Consider the following 21,258-nt stretch of genomic DNA (forward strand, 5'->3'; position numbering starts at 1 on the left):
AGTAAGGCCAGTAAGGCCAGTGATGTTGTGGGGGTGGAACTGGACTCTCTGATGGTGGTGTCTGAAAAGAGGATGCTGTCCAAGTTGCATGCCATTTGGACAATAACTCCCATCCGCTCCATAATGTACTGGTTAGGCACAGGAGTACATTCAGCCAGAGACTCATTCCACCGAGATGCAACACCGAGTGTCATAGGAAGTCATTCCTGCCTGTGGCCATCAAACTTTACAACTCCTCCCTTGGAGTGTCAGACACCCTGAGCCAATAGGCTGGTCCTGGACTTATTTCCACTTGGTATGATTAACTTATTATTATTTAATTATTTATGGTTTTATATTGCTATATTTCTACACTATTTTTGGTTGATGTGACTGTAACGAAACCCAATTTCCCTCGGGATCAATAAAGTATGTCTGTTTGTCTGTCTCTCTAACTCAGTTTGTCAGGAGCTGCAGCTGGATGCACCTTTTGCAGGTGTAGTCATCAGGGACAACTGTGCTCGCCCTGACTTCCCACAGACAGCAAACGCAGCACTCAACTGCCCTAACTGCTGCCTCCATTACCTACTCCTAAGCTAATTAGATTAATTAAAGGAGCTTACCCGGCCTTACCTCACCTGGAGTGAAGCTCGTCCTCAGCCTCTGCTCGCTTTTTAAATTCCCCCGCTGATCTCAGAGGCCAACTTTCACGCGCTTGCGCAGTCGTGTCCCGTTCAAACCTCGCCTCTTGCTGAAGCCTGATTGAGCCAAAGTCGACCCTCTCTGCCTCAGTCCACTCTGACGATGGCCGCTACGATGATGGCCGCTGTATATGGCAGTCTTTCTTTTAAACCTTTGGTGCGTTACGTCACGCAATCTGTGCTGGATCTGTGGAGATCAAAATGCAAACCATTATCATATTTTCTGGGAATGCACCGTTATCAAAGACTATTAGAGTGGGATACACGATGCCCTACAAGACATTTTTAAATGTGAAATACCCTTAGAGAGTAAGACCATATATTTTGGGTATATACCTCAAGAATGTTTGAAAAGAGATAAATATTTAATGAATATACTGTTGGTGGCTGGTAAAAAGACTCCTACTAGGAAATGGTTATCACAGGAAAGCCCAACTTTAAATACATGGATGGAAATTACAATGGACATTTTCAAAATGGAGAAGATAACAGCATCTGTTAATCATAAGCTGGAACAATTTGATTCATACTGGGAAAAATGGTTTAACTACATAACACCTCATAGCCCTGATTTTATTCTCACAAATCAATGAATATGTTGTAAAAAAAATCACCCCCACTTGTACATAGTTTTCTCCTTTTGCTTGTTCTTTCTTTCCTCTTCTTCTATAAGTGTATACCTCAGACAAATATTATGTGGAGATTTGTGGCATATATGACTATGTGATATATATGTACAATATCTGAAATACATCTTATGGAAATGTTTGTTTGATGATGAACTTCAATAAAAATAAATTACCAAAAAAAATGAAGGGCCTTATTTGAGCTGGAGGTCTGTAATTAGTGGAGTTCATAGGGATCTGTGCTGGGACCTCAGCAGATTGTAATGTACATAAATGAATGTCCAGGGTGAAAATGTAGATTAGTGGGTTAGAAAACTTGTGGATGATTCCAAGATTGGTGGAGTTGTAGATAGAGTAGAAGATTAGCAAAGAATGCAGCATGATATAGATCATGATATAGATGATATAGATAGCTGAGATATGGCAGATGCAGTTTAAACCAGATAGTGTGAGGCATTGAACTTTTGTAGGGCAAATGCAAGGAGACAGTGCACTGTTAAGGGCAAGGTCCTTCACAGTGTTGCTGAGCAGAGAGATCTTGAGATCCAAGTTTGGATCTCCTTGAAAGCAGCTACACAGGTTCATTAAGTAGTTAAGAAGGCTTATGGAATGAGTTGATTTTATTAGTTGAGGCAGAGTTCAGAAGTCTGGAGGTTTCATTGCCATTTTACAAACTCTGGTTAGGCCACCTCTGGAATATTTCAGACAGCTCTGGTCAGCCCACTATAGGAAGCAGGTTGAGGCTTTGGGGAGGGTGCAGAAGAGGTTCACTTGGAAGTTGCCTCATGAGAGGCTGGGTAAACTTGGTTTGCTTTCTCTGGAGCATTGGAGGCTGTGGGGAGATCTGACAGAGGTTTACAGCTAGACCATCTCAGTCTCATATCGTGTCTCAGTTCTACTCTCGGATACTCCAGCAGTTGGGCCCTACCATCCTCGCCAAGGTTTCTCATCACAGTACGAATGAGCCTCCCATGGACCCAGTGGGGTATCAAAGCCTCTTGTCAGCCCCTTGTCAGACCCAGAGGGGTATCAGAGCCTCTCGTCAGCTGTGGCCAGCCACAGGAAGATAATTTAAAGGCAGAGCCTAGAGATACATGACCTCCATGTCACAATGCAGGAAGCAGAGATGCTCGGGTGAGGCTGTTGGTCTCACTGAGGAGTCAGTCCATCGTCCGGCTCTGGAGAGATTTGACGGTGATCTGGATTCTTGCTGTGGCTTCCTCACTCAGCTCATTGGTGTTCGAACTCCAGTCATCCTGGTTCCCTACAGAGCACAGAAAGGTGCCCTTCATAAACTTTCTCCTGTTATGTACTCGTGACATGACAGTGGTACCCTTGTCACGTGACTGGGGTTGAAGCTGTACTGGACTTGAGGTAATGGTCTTGTGATGGTGGAGTGATGTCATTTTCCCACCAGTAGAGATCATGTGGCAGTTTTTTTTTACAGGTTATAAAAGGAAGACCCCACCCTGTGAGGAGGGGCAGTTCGTGGCTGGATTTGCCAAGTTGACTTCATGCCACTGTGTGATTTAATGTGATGACGCAGTTTAGTTGAAAGATGAAGTTTTATCTAATGCCTAAAGTTTAAAAGGTCATTGCCAGCAGTTTCTTTACAATACTGCTAGTTTGAGAATCAGTGGAGAGTGAAGATCGGAGTTAGGGAGTTAAAGATCGAGGACAATCGATGTTCGACAGTGAAACGGGTTCGACCTTGCTCAATCCTTATTCGGAAGAAATTCATTGACTGTTCTCATGTTAATCTCTGCGGGATAGCAGAAGATTGAGGACAGTGTGATAAAGGAAAGGTCAGTGCCTTTCAGCCGTTTCGTTTCGTAAATTCTTCGTGGGAAAAGTTCGACATCGGGGATTGAAGCAAAACGACGTGAAAGAGAATTTAAATCGTCTTATAAAGTCTCTCCTTTTAAATGGACCATGAGCATTTTGAACTTCTGTCAATCCTACTTAAAAGAACTGTTTGAGCTGCATCGCTTTAAGAACTGTTTAAGCTGCCGCACAGCAGCTGATTTCCAGTTACGTTAGTGTTTGTTTACTTTTGGGGGGTTTGTTTTCAGTGTTTAATAAATGTGTTATTTGTTATATAAACCCTTGCGAAACTCATATATTTATTGTTGCCTGAATACGTAACATAAATATGGGGGCCCGTCCGGGATTGGATCGTTTGAGTTTAAATGCTTGCTAACTTTTGCATCAGTGTTTTGGAAATGGGGAATACTCGGTTCTTTCGTTTGATTGGCTTGTGAGTGGTATTCAGTAACAACGGATATTGATGAATTTCTGGCTTCGCCAGTCGCGGAGTTGTTAGCGAAGGCGAAAAAAACTGTGGTATCTGAGATAGCTCGTAGATTGCAACTTAAAGGTATTTTGACGACTACATCTAAAGATGACGCGATTTGTGAATCGCGTCACATTATGTGGATTCGGGTGTTTTTGATGAATCGATTTTAGAGTCATTTCCAATAAGTAATCTGGAGATGCAGTTGCAAATCGAACAAATGATGTTGGAGCATTGTAAGTCAGAGGCTGAACAAAAACAGAGAGAATTTGAATATGCAATGGAGAAATTAAGGTCTGGGAAACAGTCTTCTGGTTCTAAAAAACCATTTGTTGCTAGTCAAGAAATTAAATTGGTCCCTCCATTTAGTGAAACAGAAGTGGAAAGATATTTTCAATATTTTGAAACTATTGCTCGGATGTCAGAGTGGCCGAGAGATAAATGGTCAGTGTTGTTACAGAGTGTAATTAAAAGCAAAGCACAACAAGTTTACACAGCTTTAACTGTTGTGCAAGCACTTGATTATGATATTATGAAAATGCATATTCTAAAAGCATACAAATTAGTCCCAGAAGCTTATAGGGAAAGATTCAGAAGTTTGAAAAAGTCTGTGGAAAAAACTTATGTGGAATTTGCCTATGATAAAGCTATGTGTTTTGAGAGATGGGTTTCTTCTAAAAATGTAAATTGGGACTATGATACATTGAGAGAGCTGATTTTAATGGAGGAATTTAAAAGAAGCATTCCTGTTGAAGTAAGGACCTACTTAAATGAGAGGGATACTGATAAATTGCAGGGCGGTGTTAGATTAGCTGATGAGTATGTTTTAATCCATAAGAATAAATTTCCTCAGGGCAGAATCTTTAAGAGGAAAAATAACATGGAGACTCAAGGTAAATCAGAAATTAAATCAGAGGTTAATGAGAAAGATAAGGAGGAAGGAAAACCTGTGAAGGAAAGACAATTTGGTCTTATTTGTAACTATTGTAAGAAGCCTGGCCATGTAATAGCTAACTGTTTCAGATTGAAAAAGAAAGAGAAGGAAGCAGTTCCAGATGCTTGTGTGCAACATACTGAAGCACCTGTAAAGTTACGGGGTTTGATAAACACAAATGAGGCTTTGTTAGAGTCTGACCAAGTTAAAAAGGGTTATGATCATTTTATAACTGAAGGGTTTGTATCCTTGAAAGAAGGATCTACTCTGGTGCCAATAAAAATCCTTAGGGATACTGGAGCTTCTCAATCACTGATGTTAGACAGTGTGTTAAAGTTTAGTGATGAGTTTGACACTGGTGAGGTAAATTATATACGAGGTGTTGGGAATGCCCTTATGTCTGTACACTTGCATAAAGTAAATTTAAAGTCAGGGTTAGTTACAGGATTTGTTAAAGTAGGATTACAGCTTAGCTTACCTGTGAAGGGTATTTCTTTATTGTTAGGTAATGACTTGGCGGGTGGACAAGTTTTTCTTGAAGTGCATTTGACAATGGAGTCAAAGGAACCAGAGTTGAATTCTAACACAGATTCTTCCTGTGTTGTGACTAGAGCTATGGCTAAAAAGATTGATGCGCAGAATGAGGTTGTTACTCAGGACTGTTCAACTCAGGATTTGAGTTTTGAGGATGTGTCAGAGACTTTCTTACCTTCATTGTTTGAACAAGATTCTTGGAGTAAGTCTGACTATGAAGATTTATCTCTGTCTCGGAAGGAGATGATAGCAGAACAGAATAGAGACCCTGAGATTATAAAATTAAGAGAACAAGCTTTATTAGGTAGTGAAATTGAGAAGATGCCAGTAGGATATTACTTGGAAAAAGGAGTGTTGATGAGGAAGTGGAGATCACCTACAATTCCTGCAAGTGAGGATTGGAATATTGTTTACCAGGTAGTTGTCCCTAATGTTTATCAAAATGAGATTTTGACTTTAGCTCATAGTGTGCCTTTAGGTTGATATCAAGGGGTAAGGAAAACTGTGGACAAGGTATTAAAACATTTTTACTGGCCTGGTCTAAGAAAAGATGTGGCGATGTTTTGTAAAACGTGCCATACTTGTCAAATTGTGGGTAAACCAAATCAGGTTACACCAGTAGCTCCATTACAACCTATTCCAGCATTTGGTGAACCGTTTTCTAAAGTTATTGTAGATTGTGTTGGTCCATTACCAAAGATAAAAACTGGTTATCAGTATTTGTTGACTATCATGTGTACTTCTTCTAGGTTTCCAGAGGCAGTACCACTTAGGAATATAAAAGCTAAAACTGTGACAAAGGCTCTTATAAAATTCTTTACTTATTTTGGATTACCTAAGGAGATACAAACTGATCAAGGCAGTAATTTCATGTCTGAATTGTTTCAACAGATAGTTTATAAATTGAGAGCTAAGCAAATCACTTCATCTGCATACCATCCCGTATCGCAAGGTGCCTTGGAGAGGTTTCATTCTACCCTCAAGAATATGATTAGGACATATTGTGTGGAAAATGAAAGTGACTGGGATGAGGGTATAAACTTACTTTTATTTGCAGTAAGGGAATCGGCACAGGAATCTTTAGGTTTTAGTCCATTTGAACTTGTGTTTGGGCATAGAGTTAGAGGACCTTTAGCTTTATCGAAAGAACAATGGATTAGTAAGGAAGTACACACTAATTTGTTGGAATATGTGTTTACATAAACAGTTACATAAAGCTTGTAGCTTAGCCAAGGAAAATTTAAAGTTGGCTCAGGAGAAAATGAAGACTTGGTATGATAAAGAAGCTAGGATGAGGATGTTTAAGCCTGGAGATAAGGTGTTGGTTCTTTTCCCAGTGCAGACAAATCCTTTACAAAATAGATTTCATGGTCCTTATGAAATTGTGTCTAAAATCAATGATGTGGATTACGTGATAAAAACTCCAGATCATAGAAGATCAACACAACTTTGCCATATAAGTATGATAAAACCATATTTTATCAATCTGATACTGTGACTGTTGTGGTTAGTGAGAATGAGTTTGATTTAACTAGGAACATGATAGATGATTCATCTGACTTTCATTCTAAATCCAACATTGTTTCTGTTAGGTTACCAAATTCAACCATTCTGGAAAATATTGATGAGAAATTAGCACATTTACAGCTAGAGCAGAAACAACAGATGAAGGAATTAATTTTTAAATATAAGGAGTTGTTTCCAGATGTTCTGAGAAGGACTACTATAGCTTCACATGATGTAGATGTTGGAGATGCCAAATCTAAACAACATCCATATAGGATGAACATAGAAAAATGTGAACTTGCTGAGAAAGAAATTGAATATATGTTAGAGAATAATATCATTAGACATTCTAACTCGAATTGGAGTTCGCCATGTGTTATGGTGCCAAAACCAGATGGTAGAATTAGGTTTTGTACGGACTATAGGAAGGTGAATGCTGTAACGAAAACAGATGCATATCCAATTCCTAGAGTAGATGATTGTGTAGATAAAGTTGGAAAAGCAAAGTTCCTTACAAAAATTGATTTATTGAAAGGGTATTGGTGTGTTCCACTAACAGACAGAGGTAGAGAGATTTCTGCATTTGTAACTCCATCTGGGTTATATGAGTATAATGTTCTTCCATTTGGGATGAAGAATGCCCCAGGTACTTTTCAGAGGATGATTAACTCTGTGATTCAGGGATTGAAAGATACTGATTCTTATATTGATGATTTAGTGACAGGAAATGATACTTGGGAAGCACACATTATTGCGGTGGAGAAATTGTTTGAAAGGATTTCAAAAGCTAACTTAACTATTAATTTAGCTAAGAGTGAATTTGGACATGCCACTGTGACTTACCTTGGTTATGTTGTGGGTCAAGGTAAGGTAGCTCCTGTTCAGGCAATTTTAGAGATTCCCACTCCAACGGGGAAAAAAACTCTCAGAAGATTTTTGGGAATGGTAGGATATTATCGAAAATTTTGTAAGAATTCTGCTAATGTTGCCCTTCCATTAACTATCCTGCAAAGAATGTGAAGTTTCTGTGGACAGTGCCTTGTCAAGAAGCATTTGAAAAATTGAAAATAATGATATGTCAACAACCTGTGCTTAAGGCACCTGACTTTGAAAAACCTTTTTCATTGGCTGTGGATGCTAGTGATGAGGCTGCAGGAGCAGTATTAATGCGAAGGAATGAGGGTGATGAGGTTGATCATCCAGTAACTTACTTTTCTAAGAAATTTAATAAGCATCAAAGAAACTATTCAACAATAGAGAAAGAATTATTATCTCTTGTTTTAGCTTTGGAATATTTTGAGGTATATGTCGGTACAACTCAAAAACCACTTATTGTTTACACTGATCATAATCCGTTAGTTTTTCTGAGTAAGATGAAAAACAAAAACAGATGATTATTAAATTGGAGTTTGATGTTACAAGAGTACCACATTAAAGGTAAAGATAATGTGGTTGCTGATTGTCTATCTCGATGTTGAATGTACAATGTAATTTTTTTTATGGAGTGGTTTTTCTTTCAATTGTAACACTCTTACTGTATTGTAAGATGTTATATGATGGTATTGTATATTGTGTATGTTATAATATTTATATATTTGCTTTTCTTGTAAATAATTTTTGAAATTTTTGTTCTTGTCAGACCAAAAATGTTTTTTTTTGGAAGGAAGTGTTATGTACTCATGACATGACAGTGGTACCCTTGTCACGTGACTGGTGTTGAAGCTATACTGGACTTGAGGTAGTGGTCTTGTGATGGTGGAGTGATGTCATTTTCCCACCAGTAGAGATCATCTGACAGGTTTTTTTTAGCAGGTTATAAAAGGAAGACCCCTCCCTGTGAGGAGGGGCAGTTCGTGGCTGGATTTGCCATGTTGACTTCATGCCACTGTGTGATTTAATGTGATGACGCAGTTTAGTTGAAAGATGAAGTTTTATCTAATGCCTAAAGTTTAAAAGGTCATTGCCAGCAGTTTCTTTACAATACTGCTAGTTGAGAATCAGTGGAGAGTGAAGATCAGAGTTCGGGAGTTAAAGATCAAGGACCATCGATGATCGACGGTGAAACGGGTCCGACCTTGTTTAATCCTTATTCGGAAGGAATTCGTTGACTGTTCTCGTGTTAATCTCTGTGGGATAGCAGAAGATTGAGGACAGTGTGATAAAGGAAAGGTTAGTGCCTTTAAGCCGTTTTGCTTTGTAAATTCTTCGTGGGAAAAGTTTGACATCGGGGAGCGAAGCAAAATGATGTGAAAGAGAATTTAAATTGTCTCATAAAGTCTCTCCTTTTAAATGAACCGTGAGCATTTTGAACTTCTGTCAATCCTACTTAAAAGAACTGTTTTTGCAGCATCGCTTTAAGAACTGTTTAAGCTGCCGCACTGCAGCTGATTTCCGGTTACGTTAGTGTTTGTTTACTTTTGGGGGGTTTGTTTTCAGTGTTTAATAAACATGTTATTTGTTATATAAACCCTTGCAAAACTCATATATTTATTGTTGCCTGAATACGTAACACTCCTGACTGGAAGAGCCCTGGCCTGGGCCACCATACATTGGGAGTGGAGGCTGGAGATTTGCTCTGATTTGGAAGCATTCATCAACACCATGAAGAGGGTGTTTCATCATCCTGCTGGAACTAACAGAGCCTCGGACCATCTGATGTAGGTGGGTCAAGCTAGTCTGTCATCAGATGACCACACGATGGAATCTCGGACTTTGGTTGAGGAGCGTGGCTGGAACAGGGAGGCTTTGGCCACTCCCTCTGCCACGGGCTCTGAGGAGAATTAAATGATGTCCTTTGTCTTGGGAGAGCTGGTAGAGGCTCTGATCGACCAGGCCAACTGCCTCAATAATCGTCTGGTGGAGCGAGGGTGGGGCTGTCTCAAGAGGTCAAGTGGTTCGCCCAAGCCCGGCCTCATCTCATCACAGTTCACTTCCCGACCGTGGACACTGACCAGCCCGTCTCCTGCATGGGACTGAGTCGAGCCAAGGCAAGTCAGCTGCACATGACTCTCCACTGATGTGAGGTCCCAGCGTAGGAGTCGAGGTTGCTGCTACTACTGCGGGAAGGCAGGTCTCCTGCGGGCCGAATGTCCAAATCTATAGCTGTCAGGGGAACGGCTAAGACCGTCCGATGTTCGGAGGACTATGACAGTAGCAGCCATGACTCCCAAACCCGCAGATTCTGGTGTCATGCTGAAGGTGGGGATCTCCTGGGGAAATAATCGGCAAGAGGTGAACGTCTGTTGGAGTCTGGGGCAGCTGCTAATTTCCTGGAATATTAGACATCCCGTCAGCTCAACATACCTCTGCAGGAGCTGAGCCAGCACATGACCACAACTGCCCTGATGGTCGTCCTCTAGGGATACTGCAGCAGACGTTGGTTTTGCAAATGAGGACAGAGAAACATGCAGAGGACATTTGTTTCTGCATCAGCGATTTTCCTCACAGACTCCTGGTTCTCAGTCACACTTGGCTGACCAAGCACAGCCCTTCTGTGAACTGGGAGGAAGGGGGAATCATCGCTGGTCAAGTCTTGGCAAAAAGGAATGCTTTTGGTTTGGTGTTCCGACCCCCAGACTCTCCCAAGAACAGTGACCAGCAAGGAGGCAGACTTTTGCACCTGGTAATCTGAAGCCTTCAGGACACCTAGTCCTGCCTCCAAGGGCAGAGAAGCTGGCTCCAGTCAAGAGGACCGTGTGAGTCCCAGCGCTGTCTGGTCAGAGGTGTGCCGGAACTGGAGAGAAAGAGTCTCTAGTTCAGGAGCAAGCCAAGAAGCTCGCCAAGCAGGTGAGCAGGAACTCTGGAGCCCGAGCAGCCAAGCCTACAGTCAGTCGCCAGGTCCCATCCAAGGGAGAGGCTGCTGAAGGTAGACGTATGGAGCCTCATCCCAAGAGCACAAAGACTATTCATAGCACCTCACGGTCATCGTCTGAGGATACGGATGAAGATTTGGACTTTGATTTGGTCCATCCTCTAGACTCCAATTTGGAATCTGTTTTGACAGAAGACTCTAATGGACCGATGGAAGAGGTTCATCTGACCGTGCCAGCCTATGGGGTTTAGACGCCATAACTCTCCCCGAATACGGATAGCTAGTGTGGCCTCTTTAAAAATTCAGGCCACCCTGCTGATTGTTGGTGGTGATTTGGCACCAGGATTTTAATATTTACAGAGTACCTGAGGTTAATCGACAGCTCAACTTTGGATTCTCGTCTAGCATCTAGTTTACAAGCCCCTCCTCGTTTCAGTCTCATCTCACATCTAGTTTACAAGCCCGTCCTCATTTCAGTCTCGTATCATGTCTCAGTTCTAGTCGTGGATACCCCAGTTCTTGGTCCCAACCACCCTCGCCTCGGTCTCTCATCGCGGATAGTCCAACGTGAGGGGGAGCTGTACTGGACCTGGTGTTGGTGACTGAGCCTGACCAGGTGACTGACCTTTCAGAGGCTGAGCAGTTCAGGAACAGTGACCACGACTCCTTACATTTTCAGACAGCTGTATCTGGGGATAAGTATGGACTTTGCCACAGAGCATTAAACTGGAGCAGGTCAAATTACAAGAGCATTGGGCAGGGACTCTGGAGAGTTTACTGGGAACAGCTGAATAAAGGTGTAGACTGATTCCTAAATGGGGAGAAAATGCAAAATAATCAGAGGTATGAAGGGACTTGGGAATCCTTGTGCAGGATTCCCTAAAGGTAAACTTGCAGTAGAGTCGGTAGCAGGGAAGACAAATGCAATGTTACCATTCAGTATGAGAGGACTAGAATATAAGATCAAGGATGTAATGCTGAGGATTTATAAGGCATTGGTCAGACCACATCTGGAGTATTGTGAGCAGTTGTGGGTCCGTTATCTAAGAAAAGATGTGCTGGCATTGGAGAGGGTCCAGAGGAGGTTCACGAAAATACTTCCAGGAATGAAAGTGTTAATCTCTGAGGAATGTTTGATGTCTCTGATCCTGTACTCACTGGAGTTCAGAAGAATGAGGTGAGGATCACATTGGAACATATTGAAAGGCCTGAATAGCGTGGATGTGGAGAGGATATTTCCTGTAGTGGGGGAGTCTAGGCCCAGAGGGCACTGCCTCAGAATAGATGGATGCCCATTTAGAACAGATGAGGAACTTGTTGAGCCAGAGGGCCGTGAATCAGTGCAATTCATTGCCATGAATGGTGGTGGAAGCCAAGTGACTGAGTATATTTAAAGCAGATGCTGATAGGTTCTTGATTAATCAGGGAATCAAAGGTTACAGGGAGAAGACAGCAGAATGGGGGAGAGGGATGATAAATCAGCCATGATGGAATGTTCGAGCATACACATTGGGTCGTATGGCCTAATTCTTCTCCTGTATCTTAAGGGTTTTTGTCAAATCCACATCTGGCATATGGAGGGTGTTTAAAGACCAATTGCACAGAATACAGGACAGGAAATTTGCTCTTGGAAGGAAGGAAACTCTAAGAATGAGCTCAGAAATTATAGGATGAGGAGCCTGACATCAGTAGTGGGAAAGTTATTGGAAAGTAGTCTACAGGACTGGATATTTCAGTATTTGGATAGACAGGGACTGAATAGAGATAGTGAACATGACTTTGTGCATGGCAGGTCATGTCTAACCAACCTTTTACAGGCTTTCGTGGAGATTACCAGGAAAGCTGATAAGAGCAAGGCAGTGGACTTTAGCAAGGCCTTTGACAAGGTCCCACCTGGGAGGCTGGGCAAGAAGGTTCAGTCGCTTGGCATTCATGATGAGGTAGTAAATTGGATTAGACTGGCTTCACAGGAGAAGTCAGAGAGTGATAGTAGATGGCTGCGTCTCTGACTGGAGGCCTGTGACTAGTGGTTTGCTGCGGGGTAAGTGATGGGCCCATTCCTGTTTGTCATCTATATCAACTATCCAGGTAATCACGAGGTAAAATAGATCAACAAATTCATGAATGACACCAAGATTGGGGGTGTAATGGACAGTAAGAAAGATTATTAGAGTTTGCAACAATATCTGAACCAACGGGAAAAATGGCAGATGGAATTTAATGAAGACAAGTGTGAGGTGTTACACTTTGAGAGGACAGACCAGGGTCGGAACAGGAGGATAGATTCGATAAATGTGGATAAGTGGATGACATGGGATGGAGGGCTTCAGACTGATGGAATATGGGAGCTCGATATTCTGGATGGTCTGCACCCATTTCAGAATGGAGACAATATCCATACAGGAAGGTTTGTTCATGTTGTTGGAGAGGGTCTGGGGCTCTGAGCACACCATCTCACCGATCACACTCTGTCAGGAATAATATTTGGTCGGAGGGTGAATGGAATTCCAGACACAACAGTAAATCGTCTAAACCAAACTGGTAAACAGCAAAACGCAGAGTGAGCGATGAACCAGCTGTTCCTGTCAGTGACCCGGCCAGTGACTGACTGATTCAGACTCTCAGTATGATCTCTGTTACTCTTCCCTGGTTTACTGAGAGATCCCGTGCTTTCACTTTCAAACCCATCCACCCATATCTCTCTCCCACTCCCCACCCACCCAACTCTCTCTCCCCATTCCCCACCCACCCACCTCCCTCTCTCCTCACTGCCCACCACCCAACTCTCTCTCCCCACTCTCCACCCACCCACCTATCTTCCTATCTCCTCACTCCTCATCCACCCACCTCCCTCTCTCCTCACTCCCCACCACCCAACTCTCTCTCTTTCTCTCCCCACCCACCCACTGCTCTCTCCCAACTCTCCACCCATCTCTCTCACCCCACTCCCCACCCCTGTCTCTCTCCCTACACCCCACCTACCTCTCTTCCCATTCCCCACCCACCCACCTCTGTCTCCCCACTGAAGCCCGATACTCACCAGTCAGATCAGTGACCCCATCAACAGCATTTTGACATCAATATCCCTCCCAATAAGACCACGCCCACTCCGTTAGCATTTCTCTTATACCTCATTCCCATCATCCCCATGTAGATTACCAGCCTCACTGCTGTCTTTCGAACACCTCTATCCCTCCTTCTCTCTCACTTCCTCTGTCCAGAGTTGTGTCTGTGACTCCGATCATACAATCTCATCGATCACACTCTGTCAGAAATAATATTTGGTAGCAGTAGTGAAGAGTAGTGAATCTGTGGAATGCTCTGTCACTGACTACGGTGGAGGTCAAGTCCGTGGGTATATTTAAGGTTGAAATTGATCATTTCCTGATCGGCCAGGGCATCAAACGATATGGTGAGAAGGCAGCTGTATGGGGTTGAGGGGGATCTGGGATAAGCCATGATGGAATAGTGGAGAAGACTCAATGGGCTGAAAGGCTTAATTCTGTTCCTATGTCTTATGGTCTTATGGGCTAATGTACTGGGTGAGAGGGGACTGACCCCAGGATACTCCTGCACTCCCAGACTGCCCACCTCTCCTGCTGTGCTGTTACTCTACCCTGGTTTTACTGAGAGAACCAATGCTTTTAGCTTGAAAGCCACCCAGAGAAGAAGCTTTTCTTCTCAAAGAAATCATGTGACTGTTCGTACGCAGTAAAAGAGCCTGTCCATCAGACCACCATATTCGTGCTGACCACTGAGTATGTCCACACCAATCTCATTTACCAACTCCCTCCCAGTGCCAGTCCTGCCACCTCTCCCCACACACTCTCTACCCAGCTCTCTGCCACACTCCACTGTACCCAGCTCATGGTCTAACCATCTTTATCGATAACTCCCAACACTCCTCACTGCCCTGCAGAGGTGCTCCATTCTTCTGTGTGACCCGGCCAGAGACGGTCTGCTTCGGACTGTCCAGACCATGACTGGACTCTGGTTTGCTGGGAGATTTGGTGTCTTCAGCTTCAACCCAAACCAGACCACATTCTTTGCTGTATCTCAATTAAAAAGGGGATAGGCAGCCACTGCAGGCTGTTCCCCTCAATAATATGGACACAGCTTTGGATCCTGTTGAGGGACGTGGGCAATGACATAACAGAGGAAAGTCACAGTGCTCAGGCACTGAGTCTGTCTCTGTGGCTCTGAAGAGAAGTGGGAGATCAGTAGTGATAGGGATTCATTGGTTAGGGGAATACACAGATTGGGGTGCTTATCGGTTCTGTGGACAGGAACGTAATTCCTAGATGGTACGTTGCCTCTTAGGTGCCGGGTCAGGGACATCTCAGATGCAGTGCACGGCATTCTTGAGTGAGAGGGGGAGGAGCCAGAGGTCATGGTCCACATAGCAACCAAAGATATAGGCAGGAAGGGTGATGTGACCCTGCAAAGTTAGTTCAGGAAGTTAAAGGACAGGATCTCCAGGCTTGTGATCTCAGGATTGATACCCTTGCTATTTGCTAGTGACGTCAGAACAAGGAAGATCACACAGTTTAACACGAGGCTAAGGAGTTAGTACAGGAGGGAGTGTGTCAGAATTTCCTGATCTTTGGGCTCTTTCCAAGGAAGGTGTGATTGCACCTGACCTGGAGGGGGACCATTATCCCAGTGAGAGGGGTTGCTTGTGCTGCTCTGGAAGGGGGGGGAGGGGTTAAACTAGAGTTGCAGGGGTTGGAAACCTGAGTGCCAGGGCAGATAGAGTTGATTATTACGGATGAGGTCTCAGTGTACTTGGAGGCACATGATAAAATAGGCTGTAGTTTCCTCAAAGGAAAACCCAACATGCTCCCAGTGTGGCCTCCTGTATGCCAGTGAGACCCAACATAGATTGGGAGACAGCTTCACTAAGCACCTGTGCTCTGTCTGCCAGAAAAGGCGGGAACTCCCAGTGGCCACCCATTTAAATTCCACTTCCCATTCCCATTCCAATATGTCTATCCTGTGGCCTTCTCCATTGTCATGATGAGGCAACACTCAGGTTGGAGGAACAACATCTTGTATTCTGTTTGGGTAGCCTCCAACCTGATGGCATGAACATTGATTTCTCAAGCTGGGTATGCGATTGAAATTATCGACCGGTAGTGTTCCACAGGGGTCTGTGTTGGGACAGATTCTTCTTGTATTTTATGTCAATGACAGATGACAGAAGTGATGACTTTGTGATAATGTTTGCAGATGATACAAAGATAGCTGGAGGATCAGGTAGTTTTGAGGAAGTAGAGAGGCTACAGACTTAGAAAGATTAGGATAATGGGCAAAGATATCACAGGTGGAATACAGTGTCAGGAAGAGTTTGGTCCTGCACGTTGGTAGAAAAAAATAAACGTGCACTCTATTTTCTAAATGGAGAGAAAATTCAGAAATCTGCGGTGCAAAGGCATCTGGGAGTCCTTGTGCAGGATTCCCAAAAGGTTAGTTTGCAGGTTGCGGAAGGCAAATGCGATATTAACTTTCATCACAAAAGGACTAGAATATAAAAGTGAGGATGTAATGCTGAGACTTTATAAAGTACTGGTGAGGCCTCATGGAGTTTTGTGAGCAGTTTTGGGCCCCTTATCTTAGAAAGGATGTTCTGAAACTGGAGAGGGTTCAAAGGAGACTCATGAAAATGATTCCAGGATTAAATGGGTTGTCATAGGAAGAACATTTGATGGCTATGGGTCTGTATACACTAGAATTCAGAAGAATGAAGGGTAGATAGATAGATAGATAGATACTTTATTCATCCCCGGGGAAATTCAACATTTCTCCAGTGTCCCAAACACTTATTGTAGCAAAACTAATTACATACAGTATTTAACAGTATAAATATGATATGCATCTAAAATCACCCTCCCAAAAAGCATTAATAAATAGCTTTTAAAAAAGTTCTTAAATAGTTTACTAAAGTGCATTGAGTGGTAACTTAAGCTCAGTCCTAACCCCGGCACTTTAACATGTCTTGCCCCTGGTGGTTGAATTGTAGAGCTGAATGGCGTTGGGGAGTAATGATCTCTTCACCCTGTCTGAGGAGCATTGCATTGACAGCAACCTGCCGCTGAAGCTGCTTCTCTGTCTCTGGATGGTGCTGTGCAGAGGATGTTCAGGGTTTTCCATGATTGACCGTAGCCTACTCAGCGCCCTCCGCTCTGCCACCGATGTCATACTCTCCAGTTCTGTACCCATGACAGAGCCCGCCTTCCTTACCAGCTTATTAAGACGTGAGGCGTCCCTCTTCTTAATGCTGCCTCCCCAGCACGCCACCACAAAGAAGAGGGCGCTCTCCACAACTGACCGATAGAACATCTTCAGCATCTCACTACAAACATTGAATGACGCCAGCCTTCTGAGGAAGTACAGTCGACTCTGTGCTTTCCTGCACAGGGCATCCGTGTTGGCAGTTCAGTCTAGCTTCTCATCTAACTGCACTCCCAGATACTTGTAGGTCTTAACCTGCTCCACACATTCTCCATTAATGATCACTGGCTCCATATGAGGCCTAGGTCTCCTAAAGTCCACCACCATCTCCTTGGTCTTGGTGATATTGAGACGCAGGTAGTTTGAGTTGCACCATATCACAAAGTCCTGTATCAGTTTCCTATACTCTTCCTCCTGACCATTCCTGACACACCCCACTATGGCCATGTCATCAGCGAACTTCTGCACATGGCAGAATGCACATGGTAATCTCATTGAAACCCATTGAATGGTGAAAGGCCTTGACTAAATGAACATGGAGAGGATGTTTCCTCTGGTAAGAGTGCCCAAGACTAGAGGACACAGCCTCAGAACAGAATGGCATCCTTTTAGAACAGAAATAAGGAAGAATTTCTTTAGCCAAAGAGTGGTGGATCTGTGGAAATATTTGCCACAGGCAGCTATGGAGACCAAGTCTTTATGTATATTAAGGCAGAGGTTGATAAATTCTTGATTGTTCAGGGCATGAAGGGATACAGGGAGAAGGCAGGAGATTGGGGCTGAGAGGAAAATTGGATCAACCATGATGAAATGGTGACTCAATTGGCAAATGGCCTAACTCTGCTCCTATATCTTATGGTCCTATGGTCTTATGGACTCTCTCTGTCCATCATGTGGAATATGTGGGTTTTTCTGGGTCCCCTCATTTCCTCCCACTGTGATAGACCAGGTAAGTTAGTTGGTAATTGTATATTGTCCTGTGATTAGGATAGGGATAAATCAAGCGTTTGCCAGGGATTTGCTAGGGCATGCAGCTGGAATGGTCCCTTTTGTGCTGTATATCTTACTGAATAAATAAGATAAACCAGAATATATAACTTGTAACAGGCAGTGTTTATCGAGGAAGAATCTTGCTGGTGGTTTCACTCTCTCCATTACTTTCAGTGCCACACACTCCTGAGTGGAGAACAGGAGGATAGGTCAGATGAACACTGCTGGAGTGATGGTACGAGAGAGAGGGGTTTAGATTTCTACATCACTGAGAATATTTTGGAGCAACGTGGGACCTTTACAAGATGGATGGTTTGTGCCCAATCCAGGATCGAGCTGATACCCCTACAGGGAGTTTGTTGGTGCTGTTGGGGTTGGGGCACACAGAGACTATGACCAGCAGTGGGGATGAGACTGTCAAATATAGAAAGAAGACAAGGTCATTCTAGTGGGCAGATCGGAGCTGGTTTAATAATGCTCAGGGGCGGACTGCAGGGCTAAAATGCATCTGAGTAAATGCAAGGAGACTGACTGGTCAGGCATTGGGAACATGATATTGTTGCAGTCACAGAGATGGGACAAGAGCAGGACTTTGCTGGGGTACAGACACTTCAGGTGTGATGGGGAGGTATGAATAAGTAGAGTATTGATGAATGAGACCATCACTGCAGAAAGGAGGGAGGTTGTCCCAAAGGTTCCACATTAGAACAGGGTGATCACTTTGCTCGGAGTGTGTTACAGAGTTCACACAGTCAGCGGCAGATGGAGGAGTCGATATGGAGATAGATCACAGAGATGAAAGAGAACTAGGGTTCAGGAGCTTGGAGACTTCAGCCTCAGTGTGAAAGGTCTACAGGGGAATGAACTGATAAACTGTGTCCAGGAGATCTCTTTGAGTCCGTCTGAAGATGGTTCTACAAGAGATGCAGACACACTTGAGCTGCTCTTGGGGAATATCCCTCAGCATGGGGATGCCGTGTCCATGGGGGAGTATTATGGGGTCAGACTCCATAAGGATCACAGGAACAGTCTGGTGGGGTTAAAAGCAGAAGGGAAAGGTGGACAGGAGGGTGAAGATGACTGACCTCAAGCCAGTAGAAGCTTCCTACTGTATATGAATATAATCACACTGTCTTACTGATCACACTTTGTCAGAAATAATATCTGGAAGGAGGGTGAATGGAATTCCAGAGACAACAGTGAATCAGTCTGAACCAAACTGTAAAACAGCAAAAGGCAGAGTGAGCGATGAACCAGTGACCCGGCCAGTGACTGACCGATTCAGACTCTCAGTGTGATCTCTGCTGATACCGTACCAGGTTTTATCGACAGTTTCAGAGCTTCGCTTTCAACCCCAGACCACATACTTTGTTTTTCAGAGAAATCATGTGACTGTTTGTAAGGAGCCAAACAGACCTTCAGCCCAACATATTCGTGCTGACCGGTAACTACCTGTCCGTACTGATCCCAATTAACAGTGTCCCTCCTCTAGACATCTCTGATTCCCCTCTCCCCACCCACCCACCTCTTTCTCGCGACTCAACGCTCACCCACCTCTCTTCCCACAACCCACTCCCACCCACACCTCTCTCTCACCCACTTCCCAACCACCCATCCCTCTCCCCCACTTCCCAACCACTTCTCTCCCGTATTTCTGACCCCCTCTCCACACCCCACCTAGCAAAAGGCAGAGTGAGTGATGAACCAGTGACCCGGCCAGTGACTGACTGATTCAGACTCTCAGTGTGATCTCTGCTGTTACTGTACCCTGGTTCACAGAGAGATTCCGTGCCTTCACTTTCAAACCCACCCAGACTAGACCTTTGCTTTTCAGAGAAATCTGTTACTGTATTGAGTCATACAGCTCTTTGGCCCATCAGATCCATGCGTATCCATAGTGATCCCAGTTACTAAGTCTCTCCCATTCCCACTCTACCACCTCTCTCCTCATCCTCTTTTCCAATGTTACCCACCCCTCACTGGTCAACCCCACTACCATCTGTATTTCACACAATTGTCTCCAGTTACACCTCCCACACCTAAAGTAACCAATTCAATGTACCCATGTGAGAGGGAACTGACCCCAGACCGCCTGCCCTCCTTGTGGCCACTCATCTCCCCTTTCTCTCTTCCTACACTATAACCACCTCACTAAACACCTCCCACATACCCCATCCTGATATCCCACAGTGAGTCCAGCCACGTTTACCCCACCTGCTCTATGTGGTCAGACAGGAGCAGCAACCGGACACACTTCCTGTCGGTGTGGTCACTGGGACCTCGGAAATACCCCTGATCTCCTACACCCTGCAGGACGAGAGTCCCACTGCCCTGACTTTCAGAACCTTTATCCCCTCGTCCCTTCTACTGAGAGACACCTCATCTGGTCACTGCTCAGCCTCCCACCGAAGCCCGATACTCACCAAAGCCAGATCAGTGACCCCATCAACAGCATTTTGACCTCAATATCCCCCCCAATATGACCACTCCCACTTCGTTAGCACTTCTTTTATACCCCGTTCCCATCATTCCCATGTGGATTACCAGTCTCACTGCCGTCTCTCGAACTTACCTCTCTGTCTCTCTCTCCTGACCGGAGCTGTGTCCGTGTCTCCGATCACACCATCTCACCGATCACACGCTGTCAGAAATATATCCGAAGGAGGGTGAACGGAATTCCAGAGACAACAGTGAATCGTCTGAACCAAACTGTAAAACAGCAAAAGGCAGAGTGAGCGATGAACCAGTGACCCGGCCAATGACTGACTGATTCAGACTCTCTGCTGATAGCTTATCCTGTTTACTGAGAAATTCAGAGCTTCCGCCTTCAACCCCACCCAAAACACATCCTTTGCTTTTCAGAGAAATCACGTGACTGTTTGCACAGAGTCAAACAGCCTTTCAGCCCATCATATCTGTGCTGATCCATAAAGACCTCAGTTACTGAATCAATCCCAGTCCAATGCTAAACACCTCTTTCCTCATCCTCGTTCCACCACTACCCACCCCTCACCATCTTTAAATTCTGTATTTCACTCAATTGTCTCCAGTAACATCTCACCTAGCCCCACACACAAAATAAACAAAACAATGTACCTCTGAAAGGGGACGAGACCCAGGACACTCTTGCGCTACCAGACTGCCCAACTCTTCTGTTTTTTTCATTCCTCTCCCTCTCCCTCTCATTCACCCCCTCTCCCACTCTCCTTCTCTCCCCGTCCCCCTCTCCCTCTCCATCTCCCCTTCTCCCTCTGTCTCCCACTCCCTCTCCCCTATACCTCTCTCCTCTCTATGGCTCCCCCTCTACCCCCTTTCTCATCCTCTCCCTAACTCCCTCATCCCCTCACCTCACCCTCTCTCCCCTCCCTCTGTCACCACCTCTACCCTTTCTCCTCGTCCCTTCTCCCTCTCCCCTTCTCTCTCCCCCACCTCCTCTCTCTTTCCCTCTCACCTTCTCCCTTTCACTCTCTCCCTCTCTCTCTCAGTCACCATGTGGACATGGTGGAGGATTACAAATACCTGGGGATACGAATGAACAATAAACTGGACTGGTCAAAGAACACGGAGGCTGTCTACAAGAAGGGTCAGAGCCGTCTCTATTTCCTGAGGAGACTGAGGTCCTTTAACATCTGCCGGATGATGCTGAGGATGTT

The 21,258-nt window shown here is 44.4% G+C and overlaps 1 long non-coding RNA gene across 1 annotated transcript; it reads right to left on the reverse strand.

The window, feature by feature from the left end:
* Positions 1-612: 612 nt before the first annotated feature.
* Positions 613-20,425, reverse strand: LOC132390895 (uncharacterized). The gene is made up of 2 exons (XR_009511046.1): positions 20,178-20,425; positions 613-867 (listed from the first exon to the last, which is right to left on the reverse strand). It is a non-coding gene; the product is annotated as an uncharacterized LOC132390895 (long non-coding RNA).
* Between the last annotated feature and the right edge of the window lie 833 nt (positions 20,426-21,258).

The sequence above is a fragment of the Hypanus sabinus genome, chromosome 3 (assembly GCF_030144855.1).
Source record: "Hypanus sabinus isolate sHypSab1 chromosome 3, sHypSab1.hap1, whole genome shotgun sequence".
Lineage (NCBI taxonomy): Eukaryota > Metazoa > Chordata > Chondrichthyes > Myliobatiformes > Dasyatidae > Hypanus > Hypanus sabinus.